General features: G+C 42.1%; 1 protein-coding gene across 7 annotated transcripts in view; it reads right to left on the reverse strand.

Moving 5' to 3' along the window:
* The window catches only part of WIPF1 (WAS/WASL interacting protein family member 1), a 74,529-nt gene that overhangs the window by 45,137 nt on the left and 11,932 nt on the right, over positions 1 to 17,460 (reverse strand). The window contains exon 2 of one of the 7 annotated variants that reach the window (XM_042860722.2): positions 14,413 to 14,597. The exons of 4 other annotated variants lie outside the window; for them this stretch is intronic. The gene's annotated coding sequence lies outside the window, so the exon portion shown is untranslated. 2 more of the 7 variants (XM_008178404.4, XM_065561846.1) reach the window with 2 other exon arrangements.

Below are 17,460 nucleotides of genomic sequence, written 5' to 3' on the forward strand. Positions count from 1 at the left end.
GTAGACCCATTTATAAACTGACCCCGCTCTGTGATGCGTCACTTTTTTACCAAAAATATTTGGCTTACGAACGAGTAGATACGTAATTTAAATGGGTTTGGAAATGGAGTTTAGAATATGTGGACTGAAGCCCAGTTCCTCAAATCTCTGAATTAGATACAGGTATAGAAAAGAAGAACCACCTGAAATCTGAACCCCAAAGTCTTCAAGAGGAAGGGAGGAACCCCAGACACCCAAACCTATCTCTAGCTTTGTGTCTGGGTCAACTCCATAGCTAGAAGGGGGCTTGTTTTGTGATCTTTTGTTCAGTCATGACCCAAGAAAGCCTTAGTCTCATGAGAGCAAATGTTACCCTAACACTGCAGCCCAGGATGGCGAACTTGCAAGAGACAACAAGACCTTGCAAGATTTGGACTTCGCGATTATTGAATTTGATTGATTAAAAGCACCTTGACAATCTGAGTGACTCAGAGGCTGCATCTACAATAGCTTTTCTTTCCCCTTCAGATTTCCTGCTATTGCTACCACTAGTGTAGCTTCATCAGTGTAATGTAGGCAACGTGCTGTTCATCTAGTCCTGCTTAGAGCAGCAATAGTAGCAATGGTAAGAAATTATAGAGGGGAAAAGGATTACTATGGACAAAGCCAGTGGAAGATGAAAAAGATCCCATCCACTTACACCACAGCACTTCACGCCACCTGTGTTCCTCATTAACTTGTTATTCTTCAGGAAGCTCTATTTACAACAAAACAAACTGGTTTTACACAGCCAGAAATTCAGTGTAGATGTTAGTTCTTAGTGTCTGGGTCCTGGCTCAGGGCATAGAATTAACTGCTGCCTCTGGCTCCCTAATATCTACACCTATGGAATTGCTTGCTTTCCTTCTGTGGAAACAGAGTGGCTTGCAATTTCTAGGCCTGCCTTGTTACCTTCCTATGAACATCTATGTATTGCAAAGACCTAGAGTTAACCCTTTGGGTGCCGGATAGTACCTCCATACTCTGTCACAGTGCATAACACAACATACCCAATGCATGTGATGACTTCAAACTAGGAGAGTCAAATCTTCAGGAGGAACCTAGCAATAACATGTCAGTTACACTTCCTGAAATGTTTTACTATTGAATATGCTATTGTACCATACATTGGAAAGTTCTCATTGCCTTTCTAGTAATATAAACTTTGCTGTTTCCCCACACTTTAAAAATAAATCCATCAGCTTTCATTAGTAGCTGGAGCGATGTCAAAGTAAGCTGTCAATAGAGAGACTCTGAAATTAGCCATGAACTGTGAAGTTGGAATAGGACCAGTAAGACAATGCATCAGTGTTACTCCTCCCTCAATATTGCATTAATCTTTCTGTTACAGCACACTGCCACTAATTTGGGAGAAATGCAAGTGTTCTTTTAAAAACATTCAGTTTCCTGAATGCACGAGTTTGGACATATTGACAGTATTAACCTGGTATTTCACAATAAACAGCTGCAGCTATACAAACTTACAGATGTGCTCTTTTCTAGCTCTTTCCAAGAACTTGTTCATCATCTCTGCCCTTGAGACAGTGACTTTCCTGCCAAGGTAAAGCAAAAAGTCTGCTAAAGGCCTGTGTTTGGTGGGTCTTATAAACACAGGCATGCAACATGACCCCGGAGAATAAAAATCCAAATCACTGACAAAATCTTAAGTCTTTGCCATTGGATGTTTTTTTCTAAAAGATCTGCTCTAGGAATTAGTTTGGGGATATTCTCTGGCCTGTGCTACCCAGGAGGCCAGACTAGGTGATCACAGTGATCCCTTCTGGTCTTGGAAACTATGAAGGCATCCCAAATCAAGGAAAAGATACAGCACTAGAGTGGGGCATGACACCTTTTTGATAGCAGCTTGGCTCAACAGGGAATCATACGAAATCCCTGCCACTTTTTCAGCAAGAAGGTGAATTCTGCCACTGACGACACAAAAGGAGGAAACACATAACATTTCACATTTGCACGTATTTGTGGATCCCTGGAATAATGCCAAGCTCCCACTAGCACATACTCAAAGTGAATTTGAAAACAGACACTTACTGATTCTTGTATTTATTGCTACAGACCCATGGAAAGAATGCATCACCTTTACACCAAGCTAAGTTAGCCCACCAGCTGTGAATCTGTACAGAGTTTATAGACACAAGGCACAATTAGATCATCTAGTTGTCTGACCTCCTGCATATCACAGTCCATTAAACTTCACCTCCATCAAGCCTTCTACCATGGAAGCACTGAACTGGTGAAGGTGGTTTTTCTTTGTAAAAAAAAAAAAAAGCCCAGTCCAATCTTAAGATTTAGCTTCACAGTACAGCTATAGTTATGGATCCAAATACGCAAACCTGCAAAATAATTCTTTATACAAATCCAGGAATTAGGACAAGTAGAAATTCATGATGCTTGGTCAAAGCAAACCCTTCTGTGAGCTCCTGATCTGCTGATACAATCTTACAGCTCTAAGATGCAGTTAACTTTGGAAAAACACACTGTGCATGCCAATTTGCTTGTGGGTCTGGCTCAGGATCTGATACACTTAACCTAGGAAGAGCCAGAATTTAAATCATCCCTGTGGCACCAGGAAAGAAAACTGCCACATCAGAAGGATTTCAAAAAACCCGCCAACATTGCCATTAATTCTTCCCCAGGAAAATCCTTCCAATTTTTTTTTTTTTTGGCGCAATAAGGAACCTTCTAAAAAGTAATTACTAGTAGGTTGCACACACTTTGTTGTTTCTGTAGCTGAACAAACTGTATACACCAGATCACCTTGCACCCCTCTATGCCACCCTACCATACCCCTCTATTTTTCCAAGGACTTGCTCCAACTCCCCACACCACCTCAGGCTCTATGTACCCCCATGTCACAGTTCCCTAGCCTCCCCCACATACCAGAGGCTCTGTGTGCACCACCATTCACCCTTTTCCCCCATATCAGGGTCTCCTGTCCACCCCCCCCATACCAGAGGTGTATGCATCCCCATTTACCCCTTCTCCCTATATCAAGGGCCTCCAATCTCTCCTTCCCCCCACCAAGGGCTCTATATGCCCCCCTTCCCTCACCATTCAAACAAACAGAAAAATGCCATCAAGTTGAGTGTAAGGTCTCCCAAGCTCAGCTAAAAATACATTTACTGAAGTTAAATAGAACGTTGACATTTCCAAAGTGGAGTGCTTTAACAGGACAAAAGCATGGAATTGGTATCTACAGACGGCCAAATTATCAGAAGCCCCTGAACTTGTACATGCATCTATTTGTGCCACAGGGGGGAAAAATGCATTTGCTTGTGGGAGTGAGAATTTGTACAGGAAAATCTGGCAGTTGTGCCAAGAGGGTGCTGCCCCTTTTCCTTGGGCAAATTGGTGAAGGCACAAAGATGCTATGTGTGCACCAGAACCCAGAGGCAATACTTGATTAATAGAGGAAGAGCTTGATTTTACTCCCATGTGAATGCAAGTCTGTGGACTTAGACCAGTATAAAAACCGCCATAAGTGAAAGCAGAATCAGACCCAACAAGCATGTGCGGGTGGGTATGTTCTGAGGAGACTGAATGGTGCATCTGCAGTTGCCCCCCTGAAGGAATCAAGACTCCGTGAATAGCTTCATAATAAACAGGCTTTTTTTGAAGTTTAATACTATAGAAAAATGCCTGCAAAAGCTGAAACCAACCCCACACCCTCCAGCCGCACTGAAGAGTCGCTTACAGAAATTATTTGCAGAACTTGAATTCAAATTGGGGGGGGAAGGGGCCAAGGCATGTGAAGGAAGTACTGCAAATACCACAACAGGCAAAAAGATACTGTTGGCCAACTCAGCAGATGGGGCACATTACTATGGGCAATGAAATGGCTTTAAAAAAAGACTTGAAAATAGTCTTTTTAAAAATCCAGTGATTCTGGAATAGTGTCGTGAATGCCCTTCCAGGTAGGATAAGAGGAAACCATTCAGCAAGTTAACAACTTACAAAACTTACCTATATTTTTTAGGTAAAACTTTAGAGCCTACAAGTGCACTCAGTCCTACTTCCGATGCAGCCAATCACTAAGACAAACAAGTTTGTTTACATTTATAAGAGATAATGCTGCCCTTTTCTTATTTACAATGTCACCAGAAAGGGAGAACAGGCATTCACATGGTATTTTTGTAGCCAGCATTGCAAGGTATTTACGTGCCAGATATGCTAAACATTCATATGCCCCTTCATGATTTCCAGGATCTCTGCTTAGATTTTTAGAAGTACAAGTATTCTATTTCCTGCCTTTCAGAGGTTTATTTTATTTTTAACTTTTGTGCTGAGTTTTCTGACTTTCAAACTTCATAGTTTTTTAAACTACAACACTCTAGTAATGTTTAAAATTTTACACGTCTTTTGACCCCTTAAAAGAAAAATTTAGTCTGGAAATTTAAAATGAAGATCTCATTCTGTCTACTTATTTCCCTGTGTATTCTAGGTAGAACATGAAAGACATTGGTTCAGTTTCATTTCAGACACTTACAAATTTCCAAGCACGGGAAAGTCAAAGTAGAGGGAAGATCTCCATAGGGAATCTAGGGTGGGTGTGGGAAAAGAGCAGAATGGAGAGAAGGGAAAATAAGAATCCTGTACTAAGTGAATAAACAAGAATTTATGTATGTTAAAAGAAAAGGAACTGTAGATTTTCTTCACTTAATATCAAAATTTCTTACACTAGCTGACAACTTCTACCTACCTTTTAAAAAGCACTTTACTATATTTATTAGCACTTGAACTTTAGTTTTATAAAATTGATTTCTTTGTTCAATATAAAGAATCTAAAAAGACCCCTCCACAACAACAACAAAACAAAACAGACGGTAGCAGTGTTTCCACAGTGTAAATCTGATTTAATAAATTCATATTTTTTAAACAATTCAAGTCTACACCATCCCAATGCAGCAAGCCATGCTAAATGCTACTTTTTCATGCTCATAATAATGCCTCCATGTTTGTTCCTGTAATAGCTCATGCTTACAAACAGCTACCAACGTAAGTGGTCTGCTAAAGCCCTCCTAGTCAACTGTTAAAAGGGACCTTTAAAAATGCATGCAACACATCTATAGAGCGGGTAGAAATAGCCATTTCAGAAAGACTAACCTGTGTTGTTTAATCCGTTGGAAATCACCAAATTCTGAAGTTCCCCTAAATATCTTCTAGCTTGTTTCCTGTAAGAGCTGCATGTGACATCACACTTCCTAACCGCACCTTGTTAAACTTGCCTCACTTACTGGGCAGAAGCATATGAAGAACTACAAACATACTAAACCGCACTGTCAAGATGAACAATTCATATATTTCTGCATAGCCAGAAAGACACCCAGTACATTTCTTTTGGGAGCTGCTCCCAAGGGACTGAATGGATCACAGTATGCTGCTCATTCATATTAATGCTGCACTTTGAATATTATGGTGCTGTTACAATATCATTAGCTGGCTTTTTTTTTCTTAAAGGAAGCATGAATGGCCTCATCAGGCAGTAATTATGTAGATTTGCACTGATGCAATAGCACATGGGTATGGGAAATTTCCATCTGAATATATTTGCTCATAGGCTTTTCAGAGTGGTAGTATTTAGGCTTGAAGTATTCATTTTGCATAGAATGGCAGTATAGAAGAAATGTGTTTTTTGGGGAAATAATTGTCTTCAGTACAGACTAAAACATACACATAATTCCAATGACATAATTTACTTATTTCACAGGGCTGCTGTAGGAGTAATTATTTAATGCTTATAAAGTGCTTTGAAAGTATAGGGCCAAACTCTCCTCTCATTTACAGCAGCGTACATCCAAAGTAACTCCATCTAATGATGGACTTGACAAACAAGCTGGGATAGAACTGGGGTGACCAGATGTCCCGATTTTATAGGGACAGTCCCGCTATTTGGGGCTTTGTCTTATATAGGCGCCTATTACCCCCCACCTCCCATCCCCACTTTTCACACTTGCTGTCTGGTCACCCTAGACAGAACATACACCGGGGAGGGGAGGGGAGGGATGGTGAAAGTCCTGGATATGATTACATGGTTACTCAGTAGTTAGTGTTTTTGAAGTGTGTTTTCATCAGTGATTTGAAGTCAAGAATGGAGACCTGAGAAGTGGATTTTGGAAGAGCATTTCAGTCCTAAGTGGCACCATGGAAGGAGACACAGATGTTTTTGAGAGAAAGAGTATCAAAAGCTGCCATCACAAATGGAGCAGAGAAGGCTTGGAAAGAGGAGAAACAAAATACTGTTATGCTGGAAGATGTTAAGGGTGGCCATCAATCACAGACCTGGTAAGCATCCCTCATTTAGGCTAACTGAAGGAATAATTAAATGCCTCTTTGTTTTGTGATAACTGAAACAATAGAAGCCACCACTGAAGGCAAGTGCAGCATGGCAAAGCCTGAGTAGAAACTAAGCCATATGGACTGAGGGGTTTCCCTAGAGCCTAACTGCAAATGTAGGGGCTAGGGCATTGGTTTGCAGCTGCATGTATCTATGTATGCAAAAGAAACCAGAAAGCAAGGAGAAAGTGTGCAAACAGAGAGAGAAGCAATGGGAGCGTGGCCTGGGAGGAAGCCCAGAGAGTGAGCTTTGGGCACAGTACTTGCAGAGAAGGCAGACGTAGATTTCTGGATGAGGAAACTTCTTCCTGTTTGTTTCTACCATGTTCAGGGAAACCAGACTTTTTGCAAATTTTTTGGGGGTGTAAATTAATAAGACGGCATCAAGGAAATAGCTCATTACATCAATTTCTCCTCCTAACAGAAAATCTGACAAGGCCCCAGATATTGGCTAACTGCTCAGGCTAAAAGGGCCAACAGCATAGAGTGATTTCTTAATAGATATATTCTGTCTGCCCAAAGTTCTCTGAAATGTGGAAGGAATCATTCATCTAAAAGAGATGATAGACCCTTCCCCAGTTCCTGGAAAAGCCATTTTTACTTCCTGTTTGTACACTCTGTCCTCATGAAGTGGGTACTGTGTCCATGTACTTACATAATAAGCCTTTCATCTGAAGACTTCAAAACATTTTACCTCAAATGGACAAATATTAAACCCATTTTACAGATGGGAAAAAATGAGGTACAGAAAACTTGCCTCGTGTTGTAAAGTGAGTGACTGGCAAACAGATCTGCCTCCTAGCCCTGTGCTCTTATCACTAGGAAAATTGCCCCAAACTGGCAACACCAATTCAAAACTTAAGAAAATTTGGCTCCTGGATGTTACGTAAACAATCCTCCATGAAAGCACAGAGAATAATATTTTTCAAGAGGAGGGCACAACTACACCCACAAAAACGTGTGTACACGTGTGACTGGAAAATAGGCACCTGCCTGCAAAATGGGTACTTGTGCATGAAATTCCCATTTTGGGTCCACAAGTGCCTGTTTGTGCAGGCACCTGCAAGTTCCTGTGGTTGCACTCAGGGCCGGCTCCAGGAACCAGCTTGGCAAGCAGGTGCTTGGGGCGGCGTCTCCGGAGAGGGGCAGCAGGTCCAGCTATTCAGCGGCAATTCGGTGGACGGTCCCTCACTCCCGCTCGGAGCGAAGGACCTCCCGCCGAATTGCTGCCGCCACAAAAAAATTTTTTTTTTTGGCTGCTTGGGGCGGCCAAAACCCTGGAGCCAGCCCTGGTTGCACTATGTGCGTGCATGCATGCACAACCCTATGTTTGCAGACACCCTTACTGCACCCACCATTCAAAATTTGGGCCCAAATGACCAAATAAAGGGCCTAGTATTACTTATATTGGAAGATGATTTAGAGCACTGTGAAATGCCTTCAGTTAGAATAATCTCTCTCTGTGAGCATGCAGAGACATTTTGCTCTGTATGCCTCAGCACTAGAGGAGTAAGGGGAAATTGAAGAGTTCATGAACTTGCAGTATGTTTGTTCACAACACACTGCTCCATTGTACTCATCTTCAGCTGAAACTGATCCTTTAGAAGTTTTTCAAGAGTAACAGTCACTGCTGACAAGTGCTGATTTTTTTATTTGTTTATTACATGAAAAAGGCTACATTTATAATGGCACATTTAACATGGGAACTGTAGTTAGAGATAGAAAGCTAGATCCTCAGTTGTGTCAGAGCTCGGCTTGGTGCAGCTGGGGGAGGAGGTGGCCATACGTAGCCCTGTACCCCCATCTCCTGGGGAACAGGTTGTCCTCAGCATAACTTAGAGCAACCTCAGAGCTGCTTTAAAATTATGCCTGACCACAGTTGTTCCCAAGGAGCCATGCCACAGCCAGAGATCAGAATGCAGCAGCACTTCAGCATCACTCTCCCTGCTCTGAGAAGGGGGTGGAGCTCTAGCTATACTACTGCTGTGCCATCAGGGGAATTTACTACACCTCCCACATAGCTGGATCTGCTGGTTTCTGGGTGCTTTGAGCCACCACTGTAGCCTAAGGATCTAGCCTGTTGTCTGTCAGGTCTGCCCTCACATCTCCAAAATATGAATGGAAACATGCATCTGAAGGCCATTATGCCCATCTCCCACAGACAAACTATTTGTTTCTCCTCTCTCATCATATTGATCATCCACACCAGCAATGTGGAAGCTCTACTCTGGCAGATCTGGGAGTACTTCTGTCCCTTGCAGGGGATTCCCTATGGTAACCCAACACACTGTGAGGTGAGCCAATCATTTGTAACTAATGCAGTGTGTCCTCTACACTGTGAAACAAAGTCATCCCTTCCTCTTTTGAGGGCAGGACATACTTAAGTTCCTCCTGGTGTGCACCCATATAACCAATGAAGTGGTGGCATATGCAGTAATAAGACAGTAAGTTACAGAAAAGGACAGATTTTTACAATTGGTCCTGATAATTCCCTCATTGATACTACAAGATGCAACAGTAACTTACAATTGAAAAAAAGAGACCACCCTTATTAGGAGTGAATCGTGGATGTAGCAAAGAGGACTGCAATACACACCACTGAGAACTGTGGTTGCAATGTCCTACTATGATGCTTTGCCACACCAGCACACTTAACAGGCTGATTGAACCTTTGGGCCAAAGGTCACTGTGCAGCTTATTAGCATATGTACCAGTACTGTGTACCATCCATTATTAACACAAGCAGATATGCTATTGTAAGATGCTAGTACCCATGACATTTATACCAATGTTTGTTATCCCAGATGGGTTGAGAGTGTAGAATGAAAATCATAGGATGTTTGAGGTTTCTGACTTGAAAACAAGTGCACAACTATTTTATGAAAATACTTGTGGGTATAATGGACAATGCAATATAGACAAATGGGGAATACTTAGCCCCAGAGTTTACTTGTGGTAAATATGCCAGCTCTAGTGCCTGCCTCAGAGAACTACATGCATATCTGTTATGTGGAAATTCACATATACTTAACTAATATGACAGTCTGCATACACACTGATTAGTGAAATATTGTGAGAAATATTTTCTATTTCTAATGTTCCCATCACAGCCATACCTGGACCTGAACAAGCAAGGCATACATGAATGCAGGAACACTACAGAATGTGGAACTGCTAACAATTAAGTAAAGAACCATATAGAGATACGTGAATGGATATTTCTGAGGAACTTCAAAATACAGTAAGTAGTGTTATATCTTATTTCCACATGCTTCATCTCATCCTCTTGTTCGAAGCAATTTGGGATTGACGTGTGAATCACTGATAGAAAATTGTTTAAATGCTTGCAAAGCCATTTATATATATATATATATATCTTAAAAGCTATTTCATTTTTAAAAGAAAGCATTTTTCCATATAAAAATATTTACAATGACCCTGTGAGGAGTTTCTTAGAAGGACAGCATTTTCATATTAGGGGCGAAATAACTTCCTACTTCCATTCTTAATTAAATAGCAACCGTAACTACTTAACATACTGCTTTACTTTAACACTCAAAGGCCAACATATAAACAGATATTTTAAGGACAGGTTCTCTTAACGTTTAATATTAAAAAGCAAAAACAATAATCTTACAATATCACAAGAATTGGGACAGTAAGAGTGGTGTTCAAACATCAAAGCAGGCGTATGGTAGGCAATATATGCTGAGAGAGTTATGTTCAGGCATGGAAATTGGGACTTCTCAATAGTTTATAATCCCCGCTGTTTTCATTTCCTCTTGTTCATTATCAGCACAGATGGGGGCTGTAGATTAGTAAACAGTGGGAGTCTGGTATTGGGGTGAACTAGAGCATGTGTGATATAGGGCTAGGTGTCCTGTTGGCATCACTGGTTTGTAGTGAGATTTAAATATTTAATGGATGCCCAAGAGGCTCCTTCACAAATATCAAATATAAGCACATTTTCCCATTCCTTACATGGTAGAATGATGAGTGAACTGAGTCAAAAAGGACTTGAACTGAACCGTTGAAGGCCAAAAATGTTCAGGTCACTTCCTTTAGAAAGGAAGTTTTCACTCATCTCTGCTGATATCATTTGGAAGAACTGAAACACCACAAAAACAAAAACACATTGTTCTCATGCCATTTCTAACTTGTGTGAAGCCAGGAGTCTTGCATCAAAACCTAATGTGGAGAACTCATAAAAGGTTCAGATAAGTGAATTTTGAATGCTTTTCCAATGTAAACTTCAAGCTCTTTAGAGGTTTGCACCTAAAGTTATAACAACTAAGAGGCGTATGCAAAAGGGAGACTACGTTTTCTAGTTTCCGCCCACTGTTTTAGCTACAGGATGCCCAGTCATATACCTAAATCTTTGCTTGGTACCACGAAGAGATCAAGAAACATATAAAGCTTTCCCACATACTTTAAGTGAGTAATAGTTGCCAAACTGACAAATAGTGCTCTGGAAATGCTACTTGTTTGGCTCGGGAAAAAAAAGGAAATATCATGAATGTCAGTAAACTCCTGAAGAAGATCTGTAATTTTTTTTGGTATTATGATCCAGTAATCGCATTAACTACTGCTGCCAAAAGATCTAGATAGCTGTGGAAATCCTATGTTGGATTAGAGGACTCAGAATTTTAGTCTAATCTCAAGAATCAAACAAAGGACTTCTGTTATGATGAACTGAACTGGTGGCTGTTCATATTCACATAGTATTTGATTTCTAAGTCTACAGCATTTCTAAATACAGTACTCTCCACTTTAATAGAGAGTAAGATATGATCCAAAAGACTGGGAGTTAGTGACCCAGCAGCATTAAAAATATATCTGATTATATTTTTCTGTAGTAAACGTGGCCAATTTTTCGGGGGGAGAAAATAGAGCCTCACACTTCTTTCATTTATTCCAGTGCAAATCAGGGGTCTAACTACATTGACTTCATTGTAGTTACTAATATAAAACCTTTGGAAGTGAAATCAGAATTTGTCCCATACTCACCTTCTGGGAAGCATTAGAGTGGAATCCCTCCAACATTTTTCTAGAATATTGGGTTGCTAGTGATGTGTCTGCTAGCTACTTATCCTTTTGACTACATTGCCTTTAGATTGTGGTGATGGTGGTGGTAAAAGGAAGAAGTTTAGTGCAGCAGCAGCAATTCCTTATTAGCAGCTATTATGAGTTCTAAAGATTGTTCATACCAGAAATGATATGATGTGATCTCAAGAGTTTCTGTAGCTTGCATACTTGGATGCAGCATTCCTTACAAAATCAGAACTCCCATTGACCTCAGATGAGACCCACCATTCAGCTAGAACAGATTAACATAGTTCCCTGTTCCAAATTCTTGAATCACAAAATATTTTATATTCACTTTAGGCCAGTTTTTTTTTTACTTTAAAAATATACATTAACAAAGTTGTATACATTCTCCCCCATACATGCCCTTAGAATTTGTGAGCTACTGTAACTTTCACAGAGGCAGAGCTTTTAAGGCCAGAAGGGATATTACTGATCATCTAGCACAGTGTTTCCCAAGAAAAGGATTGTGACCCACTAGTGGGGCACAGGAAGGTTCTAGGTGGGTCTCAGGCCTGGGGTGAAGGGAGCAGTGGAGAGCAAGCTTACGCCACGGCAGCAGCTTCTCTGCCACTGGGATGGGCCTAGCTGCCCATTATGGGTGTTGCGACCTGGTTCATGGAGTCACTGTGCCCCTCAAGAGAAGTGAGGAGGTGGCAACAGTGGTTGAGGAAGAGGACACTGGCCTATGAATTTGCTTCCATCTGAACCCTGCCTGAATTTGGACCTTGGGTGAGTGTGTCTCTCTCTCTCTCTCTCTCTCACACACACACACACACACACACACACACACACACACACACACACACACACACACACACACACACACACACACACACACACACATTCCTACCAGTGCTATCACCAGTGGGAACAAGAGAGGACGTTTACACTGTAAACACACTTACACTAGCATGGCTAAAAATTGTAGTGTAGATGTGGCAGCGCAGGCTTCAACAAAATGCGAACAGGTACCCAGGGTCCCTGGCATACTTGTACAGCCTGAGCTAAAACCCACACCACCGTATCTTTCCTAATATCTGCAGCTGTGGATATGTCTACCTGAGCTGCAAATCACACCTCAGACTGCAGTGTATGTGTGTCTCAGTGTGACAGTCTGCTACTAAAATAGCGACTTGCACCTCTGATGAGTTATGGATAGCATCTGCTGTTCCTTTCTTAGGTAAAACTACCAGCAATTTCACACAAATAGGAGCTTTAGCTGAGTGAGGAATGCAAGATCAGTCTGTTTCCACTAGCTTTAAAAATATATATATATTCCTATTAATTAGCCTTGGAGACTGATGTGCTCCATTTTAATCAGAGAGGGCACATACAGAGGGCAGGCTCAAGGCCTATACATCACTGAAATCCCACTTAAACCCTAGGGAGGTAGCACAGGCAGCATGCATGCAAGTTTCCTCAGATCACCATGCCCAGTGTGCACGTGCCCTGTCCTGAAATGGACGCTTGCTTGGGCTGAGGGAGCAGTTTAGGCTTATGCTGATTGAGTCCTTGACCACCTCATGCCTTTCAACATGAAAGCTAGCTAGCATCTCTTCTGACGCGGACACCTGTCCCACTAGAAAGAGATGCGAGACAACTCACTCATTCTCTCACCAAACAGAAGTTGGTCCAACAAGAGATAAGAGCTCACCCACTTTGTCTCTCATTTCACGTAGACCATCCAAAAGCCATTATATGGCAATGATGTTCAGTTACGACCAACCTGGCTGAGATTCAAACAGCTAATCTAGAAGTGAAAGGCTCATTGCCCATTATCAGTGCCTGGCTCCAAATCCCCCCTTTCAACCAATTTTTAGAGGAATTAAACCTGAAAAGTTTTAGGGGACCACCTCTCTACCTTAACAGAGAAGTGTGTGGAATTTTATCCATTATATAAATAGAAGGAAACTGTTACCCACAATAGACGGGGCTGTAGCGGGTTGTATAGACTGGACTCCATACTGAATTTGGCAAGCAGGAGGAGCCCTTGAAAATGCAGCCTAAGAGTGAAAGATAAGGCAGCCATCTGGTGTTCTGGCTTCAAGCAATCTGGCACCAATGTCAAGTCAGCAGGAGTTCCGTGAAAGAACGCAGCCAAGTGTAAAAGGCAGTAAGCATCTGATTATTCAAAGATGAAAAAATAAACAGTAGAAGGTTAGATCCTCAGTGGAGAAGGGAAATATTGAATTTGTGCTTCTTGAGCAGATGGATATATGCACTAACAATGTTATCTTGGGGTAGTGAGGACCCTTATCACTGTATATCTTGAAGGTAGGCTGTCTGAAGACTTCTGTCAGGTTATTACTTATAGAGTAAAATATACTACAATCCAATTTCCAAAACTCAGCTTAAACTAAGTTAGAGCTGTACTATACTTGTAAACCCAGAGCATAGAGAATAGACTATCAGCCAAGCGATAGTGCTAAACCTCCCCTCTCCTTTACAAGTTAGGGTGCCCGGAGAGTGGGAAGGGCACTGAGGTGCAAGACTCTCAGTAGTTTTTATGGAGGTTCTTCCTGTGCCAACCCTCTCTCCCCCATTGTTTGAGTTTTCTTTGGTTCAGATTCCTTGAGGCAAAGAGGTACCCATGCCTCTTATGGACTGACTGGCAGGTATACTGTAGGTATTGTGGGCATGCTTCCAAACATTACCACATGCTACCGGAGATTACAATGTTACTTCATCCATTTCCCTGTTATTACCGGCAGAGGACTGAGCTAAACCAGCTGTTAGACAGTATGTTTATAGCTACAGAGTTACATGTAGGCTTGGCACATTCAATTTAAGTTGGTAATCGTTGGTCAATGTCGATTTCACCGGACATACAGAAATACAATATCCATTCACAGCAGTCCTTGAGCGTAGCACACGCCCACAGGAATACAGTATCCCAGCTCTGGGGCCACGCAGGGACCCCTTTGCAGCCCCACTGCCACGGCCCCACTCACTCACAAGCTGTCCCCTGGCAGGAACTATTCAGCAGCGGAATGGCCTCCCCCGTGTCCAGGAGTTTGTCCTCCTCCTCCCAGTCCTGGCCAGGGGTCTCTGCTCTGCCCACCAGGGCCACAGCCTTCCCCATACTTTGGGCCTGCAAAGATCCAGTGTCCCTGGCGCTAGAGAGTAGTAGGCAGCCCTGGCTGGAAAATTGGGGAAAAAAATATTAAAATTGATAGAAATCATCAATATTAACTGCTGAAGTCACAAAAAAGAAATAAAACTGAATTCTACCAAGCTTACTTCTGATATGTTCATAACTTAGATTTATGCTAACTCTGATGTTTAGTAATTGTCCAAAGTTATTCTCCCAATTAAGCAAAAGTCCCATGTAGAAGTTTTTTAAACTTGGATTGCCATCGTGAATACTAGTTTTGAAGATTCTTGACTGCCTATTTGTGTCTGATACTCCCAAATCAAATATTACCCCCTGTAAAACTATGCTTTCAACAACAAAAGTCCTCTAATTGTATAGCTGGCATTATGCCATACAGAATCCCTTAGCAACACAAACTTCTGGGAATCAGCACTGATGTGTTTTATATGGAAGGCTACTGTGGCACGAAGAATCAAGTACCATTTAAGAAATGAAGGATGCAGGACCTGACCCTCCAGTCATTGTGTGCAGGGAGGTCAGAGGGAATTCCATGGGAATTTTACATGCAAAAGGACTAGAGGATTGAGAACATAGGGGCTACTGCATCAAACACAAGGAACATCAGCTTATCCACCCCACCAGCATAGCAGAACAGAACAGCCTTATCAGAACTACATTCCAAACACTCTACAATAAAGGATGCACATGAGCTTTAGTGGGTAAAAAAACCAAACTCATCCTGCTCATCTCTTCAGGGAGTGAAATTTTTTAAAAAGAAAATGATTACAAGCGCTTTTATTCCCTAAGAATTTTCTAGAGACAGATGGGACCAGATCATAACCACTAATGGCAAGGCATATAGGACAGGATTTACTGTGCTTGCCCCATGCATGAAGATGGTTAGGGTAAAGCACAAAGCCTCTTCCCCTTTCACGCTGTGCAGCAGCTGCATACAGTCCCTGTCTCTGCACTACCAGGCTCCCCGAAGCGGGTAGGGCCATGGTCCCCCAATACATCAGCCAGCAGAGTTGGCCGGGCACATAGGGAGAATACGCTCTTTCCACTGAAGGGGTGTAGTAGCAGGCAGGCTCCCCAGATCCCTCAGGTGAGGATGTGTGTGTTGTAGAACAGCTCAAAGGAAAGAGTCTCCAAACCCAAAGGATCTGCAGGGGCAGGGACAGCCTTGCTTGGGCCTATCCTGCTGCCATTGTCTCCCTGCAGCACCTTTTCCATACTGCCTCTCCATGGGTAGGGGACAGAGTGGAACAGGAGTTAGTGCCACACCTACCAGTATTCACTCCAGCCAGTGTTGCCATAGGTGCATCTGCCTGTTTCAGAGGGGATTATGCTGCAGTGAATGGCTTCTCCTTGGCCCTACCAAGCCAGAGAGCCAGCACCACCCACAACTGGCATTTGGGGGCATCCACAAATTGTATGCGTGTGTGTGTGGTGGTGGTGGGGGAAAACACACCAGGGGGTTGGTTTTTTGCTCTCCTCCCTTTCAGGGCTTTCCCTCCCGATTTTACTCGTATTTGCCTCCCTTCATGCCTCACGGTGGAGGGTCTGAAATGGATGCAAAACCAATAAGTTAGTGTTTGTGTAGCACTTTGAAGTTGTAAGGAGCTACATTATAGAACTACAGAGTATCGTTACCATAATTTGTGGTCTCTAACGGCCACGCTCTTGACACTGAAGGGAGATCTTAAACTGAAACAACTTGGTTTTTGGCTAAGAATGGAGTGGTCTTGCACCACTCCTACTGTAAGCAATTCAAATCACCATTGCCTCTCCTCAGAGAATTTGTTATCAAGATATTGTGAATTGGCCTACAATATTCTAGTCTGGGCTCCAACATGCCTTCACACTGACACGCAACAGCAGCTTTTTATCCTGCAATGCACTTGTGAGAACGCGGATGTTCTACCATGCAATTTCTCATTTTAGATTAATAAAAAAGGAACTTTTTCAGTCATCTTGTGCTGTTTGTCAGTCATGGAACACTTCACATTCTAGTTCCCCATAACAGTGGGGTAGTTTATCTTCCTCTTCACTTTAGTCAGAATACATAGACACTCAGATCCAGGACATGCTAACTAAAGAGAGGCCATGTCAAATCTCAAAGGGCCTGATTATGCAGGGTTCTGATTGGGAGTGGTGGGTGGGCTCTACCTAGAAGTGTCCTGGTTAATAGTTATTGCTCTGACCCCATTTTATCTACTTTAGGTGTCTCAGGGGGTTCAAGGAAGCATGTGGTCTTATATTCTTCACTTTGAAATGCACCCTGGTGGGGAATCTGAAAGAGAGACAAACATTAAAAAAACAAAACAAAACAAAAAAACTTACACTCCCTGTTTCAATTAAATTACCTCTTTTAGGGGTTCCTCCAAACCTGTCTTGAAACCTCAAAGATCCCCTTCATTTTCTTCCCTTGAGTTACTTCCCTCACATCAGTCCCACTTTTAGCAAAGAAGGACTAAATCAGCACTCTTCAGAGCCCATCCACGCTGCTCCTGGAGACCTGACATGCTCCCCAAAATGAAAGTGACTCACAACTTGGCTCTCCACAGGAGAATATGTTGTGATGCCACTAGAATGCCAGTCCAGCCCATCCAAAGAACTTCTAAAATACATTTTGCTATGAAACAAAAATAACTCCTCTATTTTCCACCCAGAGTCACTTGTTTAGAACAAACACAGAGCTTTGATTTGAGAACACAGAAGCAGGGTCCTCGGGAGGGCTATTGCAATGTGGTTTGTTGCTTCTTCTTAGAGAAGCAAAATGCTGGGAGTGGTCCGTTTTCTTTTGAAGCTTTATGGTGTTATGTACAATTTCAGCAATTGTTTGGCACAGCTACATGTTTGTTTTAGCAAATATATTAAAACTCTGAGGCCAAACTCTGTAGCTTCTA

The sequence above is a fragment of the Chrysemys picta genome, chromosome 11 (genome assembly GCF_011386835.1).
Source record: "Chrysemys picta bellii isolate R12L10 chromosome 11, ASM1138683v2, whole genome shotgun sequence".
In the NCBI taxonomy this organism is placed as follows: domain Eukaryota; kingdom Metazoa; phylum Chordata; order Testudines; family Emydidae; genus Chrysemys; species Chrysemys picta.